Here is a 20,169-nt window from a genome sequence, read left to right as displayed (position 1 = left end):
CTGACAAACATTGAGAGCCAAGTAGATTGAGTGCCTTGGCCAAGGTCATTCAGTTTAAGTGGAAGACCAGCATTTCCCCAACTGTATTCCAACTCAGGTCTGATGTAAAATCCTGAGATTTTCACTGAAGCTGTCTGAAGTAAGGTCTTTATAAAGGAGTCAAGAATCGATGCTATAAGTGTAAGGAAGTAAGGGAAAAACCTAGGAGAAAAAAACTACAGACAGCCTCACATCACCTCAAGTGAGGTTTTCTGGACAAATGAGTTAAAAAAAAAAAAACAACTATTTTCAGAGCATGTTTTTGGAAATAAAGATCGAGGAGGATGAGACTGTAGATTTTGACAATGGCGGGTTAAGAAACTGAGACTGCTTAGCGGTAGAGTCTACTAAAGTAGGAACATGATGCTTTGCTTTTTTCAGATTATTTCTAAGGGAATAATTTTATTTTATTGATTGCTGATCAGTTGAAGATTACAACATAGATCCCCCAGGGACTGTGTATGACTTTTCTTTGCTGCTAATGTACAATATCAGCCTTCCATTAATGATAAATTACACTCAACATTAAGCATCTCCATCAGTGGTCTTCAACTCTGGATACACATGAACAGAAAGCTCTTTAAAACTGCAGTGCCTTAGGCCCCATCTCTACAGAATTTGATTTTATTTATTTTTATTATTTATTCATTCATTTATTTTTGACAATCGTGGCTTTTATTGAGAGGAAGGAACTCCAGCTGTTTGGATCACTATGTATTATTAAAAAGAGACTTTTTAAAACTTTTTTCATAGCTTTACTGAAGTGTACATGATGCACAAGTTGTACATATTTAAAGTATATAATTATTTTTGTTGTTCTAGGGATGAGACTTAGGCCCTGCTTTTGTTGTTATTTTCAACTCTCCATATAATTCTAAAGGGTGGCAAAGGTTAAGCATCACTGGTTCAGGTAACAGGACTTTGGGCAAAATTAGCACCTGATGAGAAAAGAACTACATCTGGATCTAGAGGCTGTCATACAGAGTGAAGTAAGTCAGAAAGAGAAAAACAAATATCATATATTAACGCATGTATGTGGAACATAGAAAGGTGCTACAGATGAACCGGTTTGCAGGGCAGAAATTGAGTCACAGATGTAGAGAACAAACATATGGACACCAAGGGGGGAAGGCAGTGGGGGGTGGGGTTGTGATGAATTGGGAGATTGGGATTGACATGTATACACTGATGTGTATAAAATGGATGACTAATAAGAACCTGCTGTATAAAAAATAAATTAAATTAAATTAAAAATTAAAAAAAAAGAAAAGGACTGCATCTAACCAAAGGCAACCACATTATTAATTTCTAATACTCCAAAGACAGGTTTTCAAAATAAACTCTTGATGTAAATTAAGGAAATTATTTTGACATGGAGGGATAAGATAAAAAATCCAAAGGAAGAATGACCCAAGGATTCCTGAAAAGTCTAAGGGATTAACTGCTGATATAAATGAGGCATTGAGGTTATATTCCAAATTATGATGTTGTAAAATCATTTTTAAAATATTTTATTCCCATGATAAACATGGAAAAACTGAGACTGAACAATAAAAGACATAATCCAAATTAATTAATTAATGAGATAATCCTAATTAATTAACTAGGATTCTTTATTTCTATTCCTGGGAATAATACCATGTTCCTAGACCACACTACTTGCCAAACTTGAAGACCATATAAAAACAGCAGAAAGAGAAAAACAAATACTGTATGCTAATACATATATATGAATCTAAAAATAATGGTCATGAAGAACCTAGGGGCAGGACGGGAATAAAGACACAGACCTACTAGGGAATGGACTTGAGGACACGGGGAGGGGGAAGGGTAAGCTGGGACAAAGTGAGAGAGTGGCATGGACATATATACACTACCAAATGTAAAACAGATAGCTAGTGGGAAGCAGCCACATAGCACAGGGAGATCAGCTCGGTGCTTTGTGACCACCTAGAGGGGTGGGATAGGGAGGGTGGGAGGAAGCGAGACGCAAGGGGGAAGAGATATGGGGACATATGTATATGTATAGCTGATTCACTTTGTTATAAAGCAGAAACTAACACATCATTGTAAAGCAATTATACTCCAATAAAGATGTTAAAAAAAAAAAGAAGAAAAACAGCCAGTGAAACAAAACAAATCTCTCCAAAACCAACTTCTAATTGGATTATTAAGTTTGAGAATTAAAAAACTCAGCACAACAGCAAGCTCAGGATATTTGCACATTAGAAATGTTGTATTTGCACATTAGAAATGATTAGCAGACAAAGGGCTTGTTCTTCTTGTACTCTTTCTAAAATCTTTAAACATGCCTATCCGAAATGGTCAATTGCTAATTATAAAAGATCACATTCGCAGAAGAGAAGGGAATACCATGAAATAGTTTTTTAAAACTAGAAAAAGAAAATTAAAATTCAGAGATTTTCTAAATTCCAAATCCCTATAAATGTCTAAAGTTAGAAAAAAATTAAAATTCAGAGAACTTCTGGTCTTAAAAAAATTAATCTATACCTTAGTATATATGTAGACATTACAAAAAGGCATTAATAATAAATAAAGGTATCCACAAAATGATACTTTGAAAGGTTAAAACAATATGCACAATTCTAACAGTCTGTGAGACTGGGTTAAAATCAATGAATTGTTCTCAGGAGTAAAAATATGCTTCCATCTGAACAGAAAAAAACCAAAATCTCATAAATTAAAATAATATAACTACAAAACTGTGCTTCCAGGTATCTGGACCATGGCTTCTTAAACTATGATGTGGCAATAAATCATCTGGGGATATTGTTTAAATGAATATTCAGGTGGGAAAACATCAAGATAAGATCCATCATCCATCATTATAGTCATGATTGTCCTTCCACATGAAAAAGCACACACTGCAAGATTAGTTGTTAGTTTAATTTTAAAATTCCACCTAAAAAAATCTTCTAAAGCAGTGAAATGTAGAACTTCATAACTGCACATGAGAGTAACATTTAATAAAATAAGCGGACAGTGGTTCTTTCCATTTCTTGTTTCTGTGTTTGTGACAATAAACATTTACAACTCCAGGGATTTAAGGTCTGGTTCCAGTTGAATTTAATTGGCACAAAGCCTAATTGTTATGTGAAACTTACTTACAACTTGAGTTAAAGCATGCTGTAAAGACTTAAGAATAACTACACAAAGCAAGAAATTACAAAATTACACCCTCAAATCACAGTGTAGATTGTAGATTAACAAAAGTACACTACTGTGAATTAATACTCATTGGATCTTTCCTATGTATTATCATCTGGATTTTCTAACTGAATTTAAAAACAAAACAAAACAAAACTTGCCTCGATAATAAACCCTTAAGTAGTTGGGCAGAAATTTTAAGTGCCCCTCATCTGCTGGTGAAAATGTTAGGGAATGGAGGAGTGGTAGGAAGTCATTTCTGTTTGTATTTATTGATGGGATCAAATTTCATGGTGATTTGCTACTGTGGTTTGTTAGTTTTGATTATGTTTTAGTCCACGTTCACATTCTCGCCAACAATTCTGAGAGGAAGTAACTTCCGGATGTATGACAAGTGACAGACACTGATGCAAACCAAACCACATTGAGAAAGCCGCACGCAGCGGACATAACTCAAAGATCCCAGCTAAAGATCAAGTACAGCTGCTCTGGGTGGCTGGAAAATGCCACCAGCAGCCAACTAAATGCATGAAATTGTCATAAAGTAGGATGACTTTTGTCATAAAGTAGGACGACTTCTGAACCTAGGTTATCTTCAGGTTATGAGACAAAAAGCCTAGTGACAGATTTGACTTCCAGCAACTGTAAGGCACAGGTTAATAAGGAAAAGGGCATGGTCTGACATCCAGCTTCTCAGCCACACCTGGTCAGATAAATATCTCCATTAACTTTATCTTAGGTGATGAAACGTTGTAGACAGGATCTTGATTTGTGGACCAGCCAATCTATCGTTACAGTTTGGAACAAACAAGTAATTACAGAGCTACACTTACCCATGGGGGTAACAGGGTAGGTGAGGAGGGAGGCTCACATACTATCTCCTGCCACATCTGCACCTATGAATGAATTTCACATAACATATAAAAGATATACTATATTATTTATGGCATACTAGAGGGTAGAGGAATTTTTCCTCTACTGGAGTGATTCCAGGGGTTCCACAGATTGTCCACTTAACTGATTTTTCCCCCAGGCAGAAGCACTGCATTTTGAAAGATCTGTCTGTCTAACTATTTACCTTGAAACATAGTTGATGGCTTTGGATTAGTAAGGAGACAGAAACTACATAGTGATTTGAACAAGGAAAGTTTTTATCTATCATTAAGAGAGGACTGGAGTAACAGGGAATTGGCTAGTAAGAGTTAACAAGAATGCTAAAGAACACAGGAGTGGTAGATATAAGGGGCAACCACCACCCCTAAGGCTGAGATGAAGGCCCAAGGAAGAACCATCCCTTCTTGAGGGCTGAGATCCAGAGATCTTAATGGAGATGGCAGAGCACTGGCTCCCTGATGGTGGAAGAGTCACAGAGATGCCTCACTGGTGATACTCCCTCTGGATCCTGGAAGAAGCCATTCAGAGAGAGGTGTCAAACCCTGGAACTTGCTAGGTGCTGAGGAAAACTGCTGGCTGCTGATGGAGTTGGAAAGCTGTCCTCTGTAGGAGTCTAGTGCACTTTCATGTGCATCCTGGGCCAGTGTAGCTCCAGGCTGGTACCTGAGATAAAAGCTGGGCAGCGGGCTCCCTAGACACCCAGTGCTGTGGGGCTCCCAATGTGTACATGCGTAGGGCTAAAGAAAGAGTATGGGGAATGGTGATCTCGGCTGGGAATAGGTCCATGATGTCTGTGGCTCCAGCCAGTATACAAATCAATCTCTGGAGAAAGTGCAGGGGGCAAGAAGGTGCCAACTCCAGAGAAAGCTGTGCCATGCAGTTACCTAGCACTGGAGAAAACGATGTGGGGCAGTAGAGGAAAAGTATGCCCAGCAAGAACCTGGCTAGTGAGCCACCCTGAAACCAGGAAGAGAAGCTCCTTCTACCTTCAGTGTCCCTCCAGTGTCCTCTACTGAAAAGGCTCAGGAGGAATATTTACAGGGCCCAGCTCCATCATTACAAGCAGGCAAACAGAATGACTTTGGAGCTGAGAGAAAATAAATTGATAAGCAGCACAGTCTGCCCTTTCGATGACTCAACCTCTCTGCCACACATCTGAACTCCTGGACAATAACAAAGTAATTGTTATTTACTATCTCCTGCCACATGTACACCTATAAATGAATTTATATTCCACCTAACAAGACGCAAGCATCCTTCTCACCAGTGAAGGGGAGACCTCAAAATGAGGAGACACAGAGCGCCAACAGCCATTGCATCCATTGTTGTGACTATGTGAATTACTTCTCAAATTCTGTCACAGTCCCACCTAATATTCTGTCACCTAAAGACTAAACTGTAACCTCTAACAACTTCTATGTAATATTTTTTTAAAAAGAAAATGGGGGGACTTCCTTGGTGGTCCAGTGGTTAAGAATCCACCTGCCAATGCAGGGGACATGGGTTCAAGCCCTGGTTCGGGAAGATCCCACATGCCGTGGGGCAACTAAGTCTGTGCACCAAGTCTGTGCACCACAACTTCTGAGTCCGCGCTCTAGAGCCCACGAACTGCAACTACTGAAGCCTGCGTGCCTAGAGCATGTGCTCACAACAAGAGAAGCCACCGCAATGAGAAGCCCGCGCACTGAAATGAAGAGTAGCCCCTGCTCGTCACAACTAGAGAAAGCCTGCGTGCAGCAACGAAGACCCAGTGCAGCCAAAAAAATAAAAAAAATAAAATGGGAAGGAAAGAATAAAATTAGTAGCATATACAAATAAACACATACATATAAAAAGCAAAGGAAAAATGTGCAAAGCTACTACAATCCTCATTTATCTAATTGGCCACAAGGCCATAACTGATATCTATGTCTTCCTTCTTCCACTACCCATTCTGAATTTACCCTGTCCTCAGGCATTCCATGCTGTTGATGTTGGCAGAAAAGGCAAATCCATATCCAGAATATTTGTCTATTTTAATGAGGAAAAATCTGCTCCCTCAATGATGGAAAATGTCATATCTAATCAACCTGCCACCCAGTGGCTGGCTGGTGCCTGTAGGCACTCCATGTTGGCTTCATCATTGACTAGGAGGAACTCAGCAGTAGTGCTAGCAAGGTCAACTTTAGAAAGAAGAAGTCCACGTTGCTTAACCCACACACACATAGCTTCCACTTCTGCCACCATGGCCACTATTCATGGGCTCACTGAATGAGCATTGGAGTGGCTGGGAGAAAGGCTGACTGACATCCACAGAGTGTGTAATTTTGCCCACTTGATTATTAAGAGCAGTAGATGTCTTACGGTAGGCATTAAGATGGGACATGAATTTCTTCAGGGTCTACTCTTTTTGAAAGGTCCATCTTCATACCTCTTCCTCAAAATTCCTTGTCACCAATCTTCCAACCCTGTTCCTCCCAAGTCCCTGACCACACAGTCAAACCATTAGGAACTGCCCATGGCCCATTATATATCTTTACTTCTGGCCCTCTCTCATTCCAGATATTGTATATAAATCTTATCTACTATTCAAAATTCTGCTGACTGGGAGAATTTTCCTTCTCCACTGTCCTTCACGATTACTCATGAGTAGGACTGTAATGTTGCAGCTGTCCACTCTTGAATGGTACCAGAATAACCTGTAGACTCCTCTGTAAACCAGGCTTGAGGTTTTTCTTCTTCTATCAACTAGACTAAGGAAATCCTCAAGAGGCCAAAGGCATGGGTTGGAGGAAAAGAGGCAATACAGCAGGAGTTGCTATCAAAGGAGTCTGAGTCATTTGCTTGTACAACTTACTTGTACTTTCCAGAGCTGCCCAAGCTCTGCCTCTTATATACTACTGGGGCCCAGGGCAGGCCTCCCCCAAAATATGCCTCAATGGCATACATCCGATGCAAGAAGGACACTTTGACCTTCCTGTCTCCCAGAAAGCAGGAAATAAATCTCTCATGTGAACGGCGCACTCCCTGCATCTGGAGGTAGAAGGACAATTTTATCGCCAGAGACAGGGAATTTGGGGCCAAGAAGCCTGTATTTTAAAAAAAAACAAGCACTTTGTTACTTCTTTAATTTACTACTCCAAGCCCAAACTCTGTTTAGATTCTTCACTAAGCACCCAAAGCCTAAGTTTCTTTGTCCTGTCAATTCCTCACAAATTTATTGTTCGTCTAAAAAGTATAAAAGCTGCCTGCTCTGGCCACTTCTTAGGTCCCATTTGCTATGAGAGCTTCATGCACACAAATTAAAATGTGTTTCTTTTATTCCTGTTAATCTCGCTTGTGTCAGTTTTATTATTAGTCCAGCCACAGAACTCAAGAAGAGTAGAGGGGGATATTTCCCCCTCCCCAACAATACCATGTCCACTTGCTGGTAGACTGCTTCTGGGCATGGCCAACCTTGTGGCCAGGTAGGTCAGACAACACCCAGTTAATGATGAGAAGCCTGGTCCACATAATAAACTGACACCCCATGGTCATGTGTTCAGGATCTACCTGGTAGCAAGCCAAAAGCAGTTTGTCAAAGGGTGAATAGTTAGCTGAAGAAGTCAGAGATTTTCTTCAATATCTCAGAGATCTGCATTGTGATTCTGCTATTGGTTCTAGCCAGAGGCTCTGTGCAGCATCCCTATTTGCTACAGACACTTAGAGAATCATTGAATCTGCTATATCTTAAAGCCAAATTGGTAGCACAGCATGCACTGTGTCCTGGACTTGCTGCACAGCCTTCTCTTGCTCTGATCATCATTCAAAACCAGCAGTCCTATGGGTTACTCTGTAGATAGGTTGAAGGGGCATGTTCAAATGTAGTATACGTCACTTCCAAAATCCAAAAGGGCCTTTTGAGCATAGGGACCACTGAATATCCAGAAATGTTACTGAAGTGCTCTTGAATTTTTGTGGGGCTGGATTATTACCCTTTGGTTCTCATATGCTTTACTAAGCTATCTAAAGTACTTGCTACTTTCTGCTCATTGGATACAATCAACATGATATCATCAATAGTAGGCTAGTGTGATGTTTTGTGGAATGTTGGGATGATTAAGATTTCTAGAACAGAAGAACTAACCTGACCCTGAGGCAAAACTGTGACAATATATGGTTGGCCCTGCTAAATAAAAGCAAATTGCTTTTAAAGAGGGGATATATGTATACGTGTAACTGATTCACTTTTTGTTGTACAGCAGAAACTAACACATCATTGTAAAGCAACTGTACTCCAATAATAATTAATTTTTTAAAAAGCCAAATTGCTTTTGGTAGTCCTGGTAAATTCATAAAGTCAATAGCCACACACCAAAAGCCAGGGGCTGTGTTGATTTGATCAAGTAAAGACGTTGTATCTGGGTCAGCAACTACAGTTGATCCTTGGACAGCATGGCCTTGAACTACATGAGTCCACTTACACGTGTATTTTTTCAATAGTAAATACTACAGTATTATGTGATCTGAGTTTGGCTGAATCTGCAGATGCAGAGCTGCCAATACAGAGAAACTACATAGTTGGAGGGCCGACTATAAATTATATTCAGATTCTCAACTGCTCGGAGGGTTGGTGCCCCTAATCCCCACATTGTTCAAAGGTTAGCTGTATAGTATTTGGAATTGGCCAATGATTAAGTTTATGATAGTCCAGTCATTCTCTAAGATCCATCCAACTTCTACACAGGCCAAATAAGTGAGGTAAATGGAGACATGACAAACATCACAAGTCTTATTTCAAATCTTTGATGGTGGCATTAATCTCATCAATTCCTTCCAGGATACGGCATTACTTCTGATCTACTGTCTTAGAAGGGAGAAGTTCTAAGGTCTTCCACTTAGCTCTCCTTCCACAATGGTCCTAGATCCATGATTTAGAGAGCAAATATAGGGATTCTGCCAATTATCTTGTATGTCTATTCCAATTATACTTTAAGGAACTGGGGAAATAAGCACAGAGTGGATCTTCTGACCACCTGGGCACACTGTGAGTCAGGCTTGAGCTAAGACTCCATCTATTCCTTGGCCACTCTAAATCCCCATTTTGACTAGTGGACCACAAGGATACTTTGGGTCCTCAGGAATAAAGTATGAAAGTTCTGATTATTTCCTTTTCCCCAAAGTGCAATCTAACAAGTGGCTACAGGTCCCTTTGGGGAAGGCTTAAAGGAGGGTTTATGGTGTCTGCTTGAGGCAGTGATGCAGTGCTCTTCCTCAAGGGGGACAGGCCTCCGCTTCAATCAAATGACTCTGGATCTGTGAACTGACTTGGGTTTGGAAAGGTCATGACTCTCAACTGTGGCAACTAAAGTCAACCTTTTTGCTACCAGATCTAGAATTTTCCTGTTATATACACGAAGCGACACTGGAGACTGCCATCTATTTCATTTCACTCATTACCTGCCACGAGAAGTCTGCTGATGAATTTACCTTAGGCTTTACCCACAGAACCATCTGTGGGCCAACGCCTTCTCATTACACCTATGTCCCTGCTTTCCACTATTGTACAGGTAACCTACTTCATCTGTGCTGGTTAAGTGCTGCCACCTGGTTTCTGCTACTATAGGATCCCACCACCTCCGCTGAAATCAGGGAGCCAATTTTCAATGGGCTACCAAGGAGAGCAGCTACAGAATTTTTTCACCAATGCAGGGGTTCCCTCATTGTTTTTCCTCAATACTTTAATGAAGGAAGTGTGTACTGGGCCTTGTCATGGAATATAGTTGGAAGATGGGTGTACAAGTTGCGTACAATAAATCCAGTCAAACATTCCTTTTTTGAAGGAGTCCCAAAACTCACAAGTAGTAGACAATGTCTGTCCACTCATTCTCCTTTTGAGGCCTCGTAGCATTAAGGGATATGGGAGCAGGGGAGTAAGATTGCTTGCTCAAATTGCTATCACTTTGCATTCACCTTTCTATAGGTTTATGCACAGCTCATTGAGTAAATGCTCATTCTCCACCTCTCAACTTGCATTCCCCTCTAGAAAGTGTCAGCAAACTTTCTGTAAAGAGCCAAATAGTAAATATTTTTTACTCTGTGGGCCATATGGTCTCTATTGCAACTGCTCAACTCTATTTTTGTGGTGCAAAAGCAGCTATAGACAATACATAAATGAAAAGGCATAGCTGGTTCTAATAAAATTTTGTTTACAAAAACAGGTAGTAGACTGAATTTGGCCCAAGGGCTGTAGTTGCCAATCTCCCAGTCTAGAAATTCAAAAAGACTCCCATCTCAACATTTATATATTTCCCTTACTTATCCCTTCTCCATTAGCTGCCACATCCCCAGATATAAAAGAACAAAATATATTCTCCACAAATCCATAACATTATTTTTTTATTTATGCACAAAAACAATGTCTGCCTTTAAGATTAGGGTAGACATGTGCCTAATTTGAAGCACACAATATCCTGCCACTGACCCAGTTACCATCTGAAATTTCTGCATTACCCACTCCTCATGGTTAAAGTATGAAAAGACCCTTTTAATATATGTTTCAGTTGGAAATAAACCAATGTCAGGCTAAACTTTAATTTTTCTTTCAACAGCTGGCCTCAAGTAGGATAATTTTCATCAGGACCATACCTAGACAATTACCACACACTGAGGCCTATGAGACACATGCTGAATGCCAAGCTCCACATAGGGAAGGGAGGGGTACCTAATTCTGTGGGATTTGTACTTAATTCTTTAGGCAAAGGGGAGAGGCCTTAATGGATTTTAAGCAGGGTGATGACCTAATCAGAACTGAAATTTAGAATGACTGTTCTTGAAGCTGTGCTGAATATGGATTTTTTTTCCTCAGGGGAGGGGGGTGGGGAGACCAGAGAGGAGGCTAGAGGCGATTAGGAAGCTATTAAGAGCAATCCAGGTGAGAGAGGAGTAGAAGGGGTGTGGAGGCTTGGGATATGATTTGGAAGGTAGAGTTAGCTGAACTCAACAAATAAATCAATGTGGAGGCTGGGAATGCTGTTAAATTATAAAGTGTGTTAAATATGGGTTCTTGACTTGTTGAAAAGGACCAGCTAATGACATGCTCTCTACTCTGGATTATCTGCAGAGGTAGACCTGGAGCTAAAATAATGGAGCAAGAAGCCATGAACACTAAAGGAGGTGATGACAAAGTTCAAAAAGATGAGTCATTTCTGAAAAAACAAAGGTCATGGTCAAAAGCTCAAAGACAACAATTTGCATTAGAAACCCTCTCTGCACTATTAATTGTCCTCCAGAAGGGCCCACTTACTACCAGGTGTTCTTTTACCCTTTACTCTTATCCCATTTGATGCAGAATTATCAAACATGCGAGGTCTCACACTACTCCAGTCTCCGTCAAGGTATCAATCAGGTATGAGAATAACTTCTAGAAATTTATCCCACTGATATGCTAGTACTCAAGTGAAATGACAACGTGTAAGCTTGCACATTAAAGCATTTTTTGTTAATATCAAAAGGTTGAAACAGCCTACAACTCTACCAAAAGGGAACTAGATAAATAAATTATGATAGAGTCCTATGATGGTATAGTATGCCAAGTTAAAAACAAAGAAGCAACTTTATATGCTGATATGGTGTTAACTCCATAATAATTAAATGAAAAAAAAGCAGGATTTATTTGCATTTCAAAAACAGAGAAAATATATACATATTGTTTTTGTTTAAAAAAAAAAAAAGCATTGGTTGCCTCCAGAGAGGAAAACAGTGTATCAGAGGGCAACAAGGAAAGGAAAAGGGCTACTGGGGCCCGGCGGGGGCGGGGGTGGGTGGGGGGGCGGGGTTCCATACATATTAGGGAGTAAATAAACACCAGAAGTCAACGTATCTAAGAAATACGAACTCCGTCAGAAATGTCAGCAAAGAAAAGTCCCAAACAATTGCTGTGGAACAGGAGTAGAAAGCAATAGTCCAAATAGAAACAAGAGGACAGAGAGTTCCAGGAAGGGACCCGTAAATCTGATAGGTCTGATTATGTGGAAAAATCTTACTGAGAAAGGGTTGGATTATATAGAAATAGAAATTCATATATGGAAAAACTAGGCACATTCTTTGTTCTTAAGTGAGTTTATTATTAACTCCACGATTTTAAAAAATTCTACAAGTAAGGAACCATGTTCATAATACACGTGCTTGGCTCAGCAGTGAACAAGATTTACACAATAATAAATACATACTAAAATGCAAACGAAATGTGAGAATTATACTGCGACATCTATTGGGAAGTCAAGAAAGGGAGGGCAAGGGGTATGTGTGTGAAAAAGCTTAATATTTATCTACCATAATGGACAGTCAGTAGGTAATGTCAAATATTGATACATTAAGAAATAGCAGTATAAACATATTATTTCAAAAGGCAAATATGGAAAGAAACATCTAAAAGAGGTGAAAGTGGTTGCCTTTACGCAGCAGGACTGGGGGAGATGAGGGTTGAGTGGATTTCTGTTGCTGTTGTAAAATGTTTAATAGTCTTACTTAATTTTATTTACATATAAGTCAGGGGGAAGTACAGGATTTGGAATGAGACTGCTTAGATTTGAATCTTGGCTCTGACATTTCACTAGCCTTGTAGATAGAGGCAAATTACTTACTCTTTCAATTTTCCTATCTCTAAAGTAGAGGAAAAATAATATGCACCTCATAGAACAGCTTTGAAAATTAAATGATTAATTCATGTAAGTTGCTTAAAATATGCCTGGCACATAACTGCTCAGTAGTAAAACAGTAACTAAGGACTAATACTTATTAAGACAATAAATATTAACTACTGTTACTTGATAAAAATATAAAGGTGTTAATAACTAAAATCTATTTTTTAAACATATGAGCCACATATTAAAGTCTGCTCCTTTTGTGAGGAAACTTTTTTTTTTTTTTTAAGTTAATACTCCCAGGTACTAAGTAGGACTTTATTTCTTTAGGTTACAATCTTCACTCTAATCCATAGTTGGAAGGGGGAGAAGACCCATGAAAAATTCCAGTCATAGTAAGAGCTTAAATTGGAATCTGAAGATAAATTTTAGTTAGATTGGCCAAAACGGGAGGAAAGAGAGCTCCAGGCAGGGAGAATGACGCTTACAGAGACCTAGAGGCAGGAGGAACTTGGCAATAAAAAAAAATGGCTAATAGAACTAGAACAGAGAGTGATGATGCGAGAGGTGTGCTCTGGGCAGGAACTAAATCATGCCAGGCCTCTAGGCCACGTTAAGGAGTTTGACTTATCCTGTTAAGCAGGGGGTAACAAGACCAAATATTTTGAGAAGATCCCTCTGGGTGCAGTGTGAAGAATCAATTAGAAAGATTCATTTAGGCAACAGGGAGGACCTTGCGGAAGTCCAGGCAAAAGATGATGATGGTGCTAGGAATGGAGAAGAGTAAATGGATTTGAGAAATACTAATTAAGAGGTAAAACTGACAGAACTTGGAGAAGGGAGACTCCTAGGAAGGAATCTTTTGCCTTTTTTTTTGGTCTAGTCTAATTAAATTATATTCTTCAGGTAAAAGCTGACCTCCTAAACTTCTCACCAATGCTAATGTACTCAATTGTAGAATATTTGCAAATAAAAGCTGTAAGACATTTCAATCACAAAGTTAACTTTTCACTTCTAAATGGTAAAATCCAGATCTTGGAACAGAGGCACAGAAATAACATCACAAAGGAATGAGATGGAAATAACAGCAACCTAAATTAAATAGCCTAATTAATTAAGTACAGTGAAACAAGTTTCCTACTTCCCAGTTTCTGCAGTTGCTGTCCATAAAAAAGGCAAATATACTGCTGCCCAATGCCTCTCCCCTTCCTGTGCCACTTTTACTCTAATATTTTTACTCTACAATAGTCTTAGAGGAAAGAGAAATTTTACATGCTCCGCAAATAATCTACAAGTTGTGTGTGTGTACACAGGTGAAAAAGCAGACTGTATTATATCACATATGTAAGTCACATGATAAAAGGATACCTCACCCAGCTCAGGTGTATGTGGAGGAATGTTGGCTGGGTTGTGCCGTGTCCTCAATGAGGTGAGACCTCAGTTGACTCTTAAGAACCGGAAAAAGTTATAGAAATAAAGATAAGAGGAAAGGAGCTCTCAGTGGTGGAGAGTAACAACAATAGAAAAAAACAACAAAATCTGTTGCCGGAATAAAAAATTTTGGTTTACGGAGTATAAATCCGTAGTTAAACAAGGGTCATATACTGTGGGACCATTTTAAGGGCCATAGGTTCTCTATCCTGTGAGCTATGAAAAGTCACTACATGAGTTGAAGCAGAGGAGAGAGTTCAGGTTTACATTTTTAAAGAGATCCATCACCTCAGGGGTTCTGCTGAGGATGGATTTAAGCTTAATACTATCCACTGAGATGTCAGGTAGCAGGTGACTGTGGTACCAAAGTCAAAAGTTGATGAAACCCTGAACTAGGGCAGTAGAAGTAGGAGAGGAATTTGTGAAAATAGGTGGAAAACCTTGAGCAGATCCGGTGATCTGATAGTTGTGGAAGTTAAGAAAAGAGTAAAAAATGACCTCTAGATTTCTGGCATGATACCTGGATGGTAGTACAGATCCATTACCCATTCTCCAACATCCCAGGAGCCTAATGTGTTTCAAAATTCAGAATATTTTGGATGTTAGAAAGGAGATATGGTTTACACGCCCAATATAACAGTGTACCCCCCAGCAGGGCCTGGGACAGTACCATGTAATCAAACACAGAACTATTTCTGCAGTAAGACACATCCTCCAAGCAGAGTAGATGATAAATAGCTTCCTGACAGTTCTCGCAGGTTTTACAGCAAATGCATTCAAGTTTTGCTGAAAAATGAGTTAACCAAAAAAATTTTTGCTATCAGAGATTTTTTGGTTTTGGAATTGTGGATAAGAAACGGTAAATGTACTAATACTCATAAATAAAATACAGGAAGTAAAACATTGTTTTTTGTTGTGGTTGTTGCTGTTTTGATGGGATAGAGTTTCTGGTTTACACATGTAAAATCTCAGGTAATTATGACATCTTAAAGATGTCCAGCAGGCAACGGGATAGATGAGATGAGCAAACTAGTTTGGGCAGTTTGAAACAATTATAGGGAAAAAAGTGTAGCTGGGAAAATAATCTCTATTTAGTGCCAAAAAATATGAGCCCAACCTAGAGAATGACTGAAGGAGACTTCATCTAATTGCCAGTAGTCACTAATGACCTAGAATTCAGAGCCCTACTTGTCTCTGCTTTGCCATAAGTTAATGCACTTTGGTCTTTTGCCTTTGCTGGCATTGATTTGAATTCATTGTTGCTATTGGCAGTATATTAATTGTGTTAAGATTACCCAAATCATATAAAACTAATTATTCTGATACTAACTAGATGCATAATTAGATAGGTGATTGAAAATACTTCCTTCTCAATTTTATAATCATAAAAGATCTGGCATACCAAATGTATTTTTACACTTTATGGACCAGAAAATTGAATATGTCTGAAGATGATTTGGGCATTGATCATTTCCAAAATATTAAATACATCAATATTTTCTTTTGGAGAAAAATTCCTTTTACCAGCAATCTGAAGGCATGTTAAAATTAAAAGCTTCTATGGAAGGCTTAATCATCCAATCAGAGCTTCCAAGCCTATATCCCTACAGGTCCTAGGGATCTAATTTCTTAATTTCTCAATCTTTTTTGGGGGTGAGTGGTATGATTCCCACAATATGTCTCATATTTGTCTCATTGTGAAAGAAAAATATATATTAACAGACTACAAACCAAGTAATAAACTTGCCTGTTTAATGATTTTTTTCAGACTCCACCCAGCATTATAACTCACCCATAAAATTTAGAACTTATAATAGAGCTGGACAGAATTCTTTTTCTCTCTCAAACTTTCACTTGATAATATTTGGTATTATCAAGATTATACTTGGTAACTTCAATAGTTACCATCAAAATCCCTTCAGAAAAACCTTTTCAGTTTTTTCTATCCCCAAAATACTACAGTATGCTGAGAAGCCATTTAAGATACAATAATGTACAATAAGATTTCACACAGTTCTTAATGTTTGAGAGTTTTAGTCTAGCACCAGATCCTAGAGTCTCAAGCCCTCCAATAAATGTTTAATAAGGATTATAGTATAATTTTATATATTTTTAAAAGTACAGTTTGATTTTCTATTCTGTGAATGCATGGGTGAGTGTGTGTGTGTGTGTGTGTGTGTGTGTGTGTGTGTGTAAGACACAGTAAACTGGTAGAAAAATCAGCTTTAAAAAAATGTAAATTCAATAGGATACTGCTATTTTTATTGTAGGTTCCAGCCCATTGTGGTCAGAAAATCGATGAAAATCAATGTAGTGTTTTAAGACCAACGTTTTTTAAAAGTAAATAATAGAGAACATCCATGCTGTAGGATTAAGTATTGTTTTGTAAACCTTGTTTCATTTATATGCACACATACTTGAGTGTATTGTGTTGAGGAATAGAATGCATTTCTAAGGATTGCAGTCCAAAACAAAAAACAGTTTAAAAAACACTGATGTTAGGGAAGTGTGCTTGCCAACCAAAAATCTAGAGTGTTGCAAATGGAAGGATGACCCTGGGTTGCTGCCTCATAAAATATATTTTAAGCCAATATAATAAAAGATCAGAAGACTAAATTATGTTGTCCGAGTTGACTCAAAAAATTAACTGTTGATCTGAAATACCAAGAAAGGATTAAAAATCTCAATCCACAGGGCATCTTCAATACACATGTGATCCACAATGACAGGTGAAGAATTATGGCCTCAATCTCCCTGGAGTCAGGCATCATCTGGACAAGTAGAAGTTAGGGTAAATCAGAGCTGGACAAAGAACAATTGACTATTCTGTAATTACAAAGGCCTTACAAACTATATGAGACACAACAAGGTAAACATCTTATGATAAATGAGAATGTAGGTGGTGAAAAGTACAGATAACATGAGTCGTGAGTCAAGCCACTCAAATAATAATGCCATGTCTACCACTAACTTGCTGGGTGAACTGAAGTTAGAATATCTCTCTCAGCTTCAGTTTATCACAAACTGGATGGGTTGACTAGACATCCAAAGTGAGAAGGGGATCCTAAGAATGCTAGGGCTAGAAGAGATTCCTGATTTAAGTCCTCATTATCTTAATCTAGGGGAGTATTATTTTTCCTATTTTACAGTTTAACTGAGACACCCTGTTACTCTAGCTAATGCAAATATGTTACATTTCTCCCTAAAATTAAGGGTAAAGATAATCTAATAACATCTGGCCCAATAATCAGTGAAGATTAAATTAATACCCTACACTCAGAGAGCAATACCTACATCTAATTTTTAAATGGTATTTAGCACATATATCTCTCCATATGGAGACAAGATTAAGAGGACAGGTGAGGCTCTTTTAAGAAAAACAGAAAGCACTGGTTAAAGGTATCATAAATAATTATGTCCTATTGTGCTGCGGTTGACTTTTTAATTTTGACTGCACCTTTAAAAAAAACAACTATATGTGTTTCCTACAGCATTTTATGTTAAGTGTGCAATTTAAAATATATTTTTTAAAATTAGCAAAGATAGAACTAAACAAATATAGGCAGTGAGATTGCCATTTATTATTAAAATTTCTATGTAAAAATGTTAGTTAAAGCATTGCAAAAAGAAAGATGCTTGGTACAAACTCTTCAGAATGTTTTAACTAATATGTATGCTAGACTTCAGATATTAAAAGTTAAATTTAAAGAAGTCTATTTGTAGGGCATGACTTTAACCTCATGTATTTTAGACAGAAACTCAAAGAAAAATTTATACAGTAAAAGAAGCAACAGATTTTCCCACAACCAGAAATTCTCAAATAAATGAATTTTTAACAATACAATTTGAATTTAAATGTCTTCATTATGTAGTATAACTTTTACAGCAAGTTATGTTCACTTAATAAGGTTTTCTGAAAGCCAGAGAAATTGGTAATTCCTTGGAGTTCTAAAAACAGAAATAGTTATTTGATAAATTTGAAGTGAGGTGTTTGGATGAATATTTGAGAGAGAAGGAAGTGCTTTGATGGGCTTTGAAAGAAAAGGAAATAAAGTCTAAGGTAAGCACCAGTTTCACCCTCAATTCTTAGGCTTCAGAAAAGCCTAATTAGGCAGGGAAAGGAATTTGGGCCTGGCACACCCAGGTTCAGACGTGGCAGGTTCCTGAAACAAAGTTTTTTTGAACCTTTGACTCATATGCCACAGGCAGACCAAAGCCGCGATAGGCAGGTCGTTTAGTCAACAGGTCCTTCAACGCGATGGTGTGCGGTTGGTGAATGGCAGTTAGATTTCCTCCTGCCACGAAGAAAATAACTTCTCGATCAAACCGGAAAGTGGGCGCAGCTCTGGCTTAGGGAGCGCACCCGGAAAAGTACAGAGACCAGAAAAAAAAAAGAGAGAGAGAGAGAGAAGGATGTCCGCGTCCCGACCGCAGACCGCCTTCCAAACCACTCGGAAACCATTTGAACGGCTCGGGCGGCCGCGGTTTCCAGCCTAGGACGGTCTGGGGTCCGGCTGGGAAAGTTGCCGGGCCAAGCCGTGCCCTTCTAGTCGCGGGTTCGCCCCTCCGGCCCCCGCACCGGGGCGGCAGGAGACCAGCAACCTGTGAGCCCGAGAGGAGCCCGCAGCCTCGCGCCCGGCCCTGCCCTGCCCCTCCCACCCCCCACTAGGCCACCCTCGCAGGGACCAGCTCGGGGCCCCCAGGACTTCGGCCCGGGTCCGGCTCTTCTGAAGCCTCCTTACAGAGACCGACAGGGGGCACTGCGAGTGACAGGCAGGACAGGGCAACCCCCGGAGCGCCACCTCCTCCCCGGTCTCGGGAGTCCCTTTCGGCCTCTCCCGAGGGCCAACTGAAACATCGCTCTCGAGACCATCTCCAACCGGCCACCGGGACCTTCCCCGTCTCTCCGCCAAGTGAGCCCCCGCGTCTGTCCGACCCCCCCCCCCGCCCCCCACACACACACCTCCGACGCTGCCCAGGGGCAACGGGTCCCCCGCCCCGACCCGAGCGCCGGCCCGCCGAGTTACCTGGCGGGCGGGCAGGGCAAGGCGGCGGGAAGCGGCGGCCGGGCGGGCGCTGGACGTGGGCCGGGCGCCAGGTGCAGGTGGCGGCGGCGGCGGCGGCGGCGGCTCCGGTGCCTGTAGCTACAGTTGCCGATTAGTCCAGCTCCTCCTCCGCCGCCGCCTCCTGCCTTCCAGCGGGGCCTCCGGCGTTGCCAGGGAGAGGCCGAACCGAGGCTCGGCTTCCTCTCGGAGTCTCCCAGGTGAGCTCCAGCCTGCGACGTCGGCAGGGGCGAGGCCCCCGTCCCGCGCGTGCGCGCCAGCCTCCCACCCCGCCCAAGCCCTACCTGAGCGCTCCAGGTGAGGACCGAGGACCGCGCCCGGGGCAAGGGCGCCGTCCCAGGCCGGGCGCGGCCGCTGCGCGGCTCCTCTCTCCGCAGGAGGCGAGGCTGGCTCTCGGCGCGAGGCGAGTCTCAGCCCGTCTGCCCTGGGGAGTCCTGCTCTGACCTGGTGGTAGGGGTCACCTTGTAACCAGAACACGGTCTGCGTCCTTAGGGAACCAGAGAGTCTAGATTTACCTCACACACACTTCCCTTCCTCTGCGTTTTGCCAAAATGAAGGGGTGCGCTGCCCGGAGATCCGGGGGCCCCGTGCCTCCGAGGACCACCTCATGACGGCAGCAGTGGTTGGCTCGTAGGGTTTCCACGAGCAGGGTTCAGCAGCGTCTGTCACCACTTAGGTTCGTGAGCTATTGGGTGAGCCTCCTTCCCGTGCAGTCTTGATTTCATCACTTGACTCACTTCAGCGCAGCTAGTGGTTTCCGTTTCTGCAAGCGCGCGCTCTGGTAGGGGCGCCTCACGTCCAAAGGAGGAGCCTCCCTCTTCCAAAGAAGAGCCTCTGGTATTTGGCAAAGCCTTGCGAATTTGGGGCGCACCACCCCTTCCTGAGTTGCTATCGAAAGGCAAACCAATTCCCAGATGAGAGGGAAAGCAGCGACAATAGAGAAAAACCCGCTGTCCTTGTTTGAAAAGACA

At 40.8% G+C, this 20,169-nt stretch overlaps 1 protein-coding gene across 5 annotated transcripts in view; it reads right to left on the bottom strand.

Moving 5' to 3' along the window:
- GALNT3 (polypeptide N-acetylgalactosaminyltransferase 3) overlaps positions 1-19,886 on the bottom strand; it is a 46,902-nt gene extending 27,016 nt beyond the window's left edge. Inside the window, exons 1-2 of one of the 5 annotated variants that reach the window (XM_089916742.1) lie at positions 19,163-19,440; positions 4,041-4,103 (exon numbers count right to left, since the gene is read on the bottom strand). The gene's annotated coding sequence lies outside the window, so the exon portion shown is untranslated. Of the gene's footprint in view, positions 1-4,040; positions 5,516-19,162; positions 19,441-19,482; positions 19,684-19,713 lie in introns of those variants that run through there. The other 4 variants (XM_022569931.3, XM_022569932.3, XM_089916740.1 and 1 more) reach the window with 4 other exon arrangements.
- Positions 19,887-20,169: the final 283 nt, after the last annotated feature.

The sequence above is a fragment of the Delphinapterus leucas genome, chromosome 8 (genome assembly GCF_059928025.1).
Source record: "Delphinapterus leucas isolate spDelLeu-1000000601 "Yukka" chromosome 8, BTC_Dleu_Yukka2, whole genome shotgun sequence".
In the NCBI taxonomy this organism is placed as follows: domain Eukaryota; kingdom Metazoa; phylum Chordata; class Mammalia; order Artiodactyla; family Monodontidae; genus Delphinapterus; species Delphinapterus leucas.
This window is presented reverse-complemented; position numbering and strand designations above follow the sequence as displayed.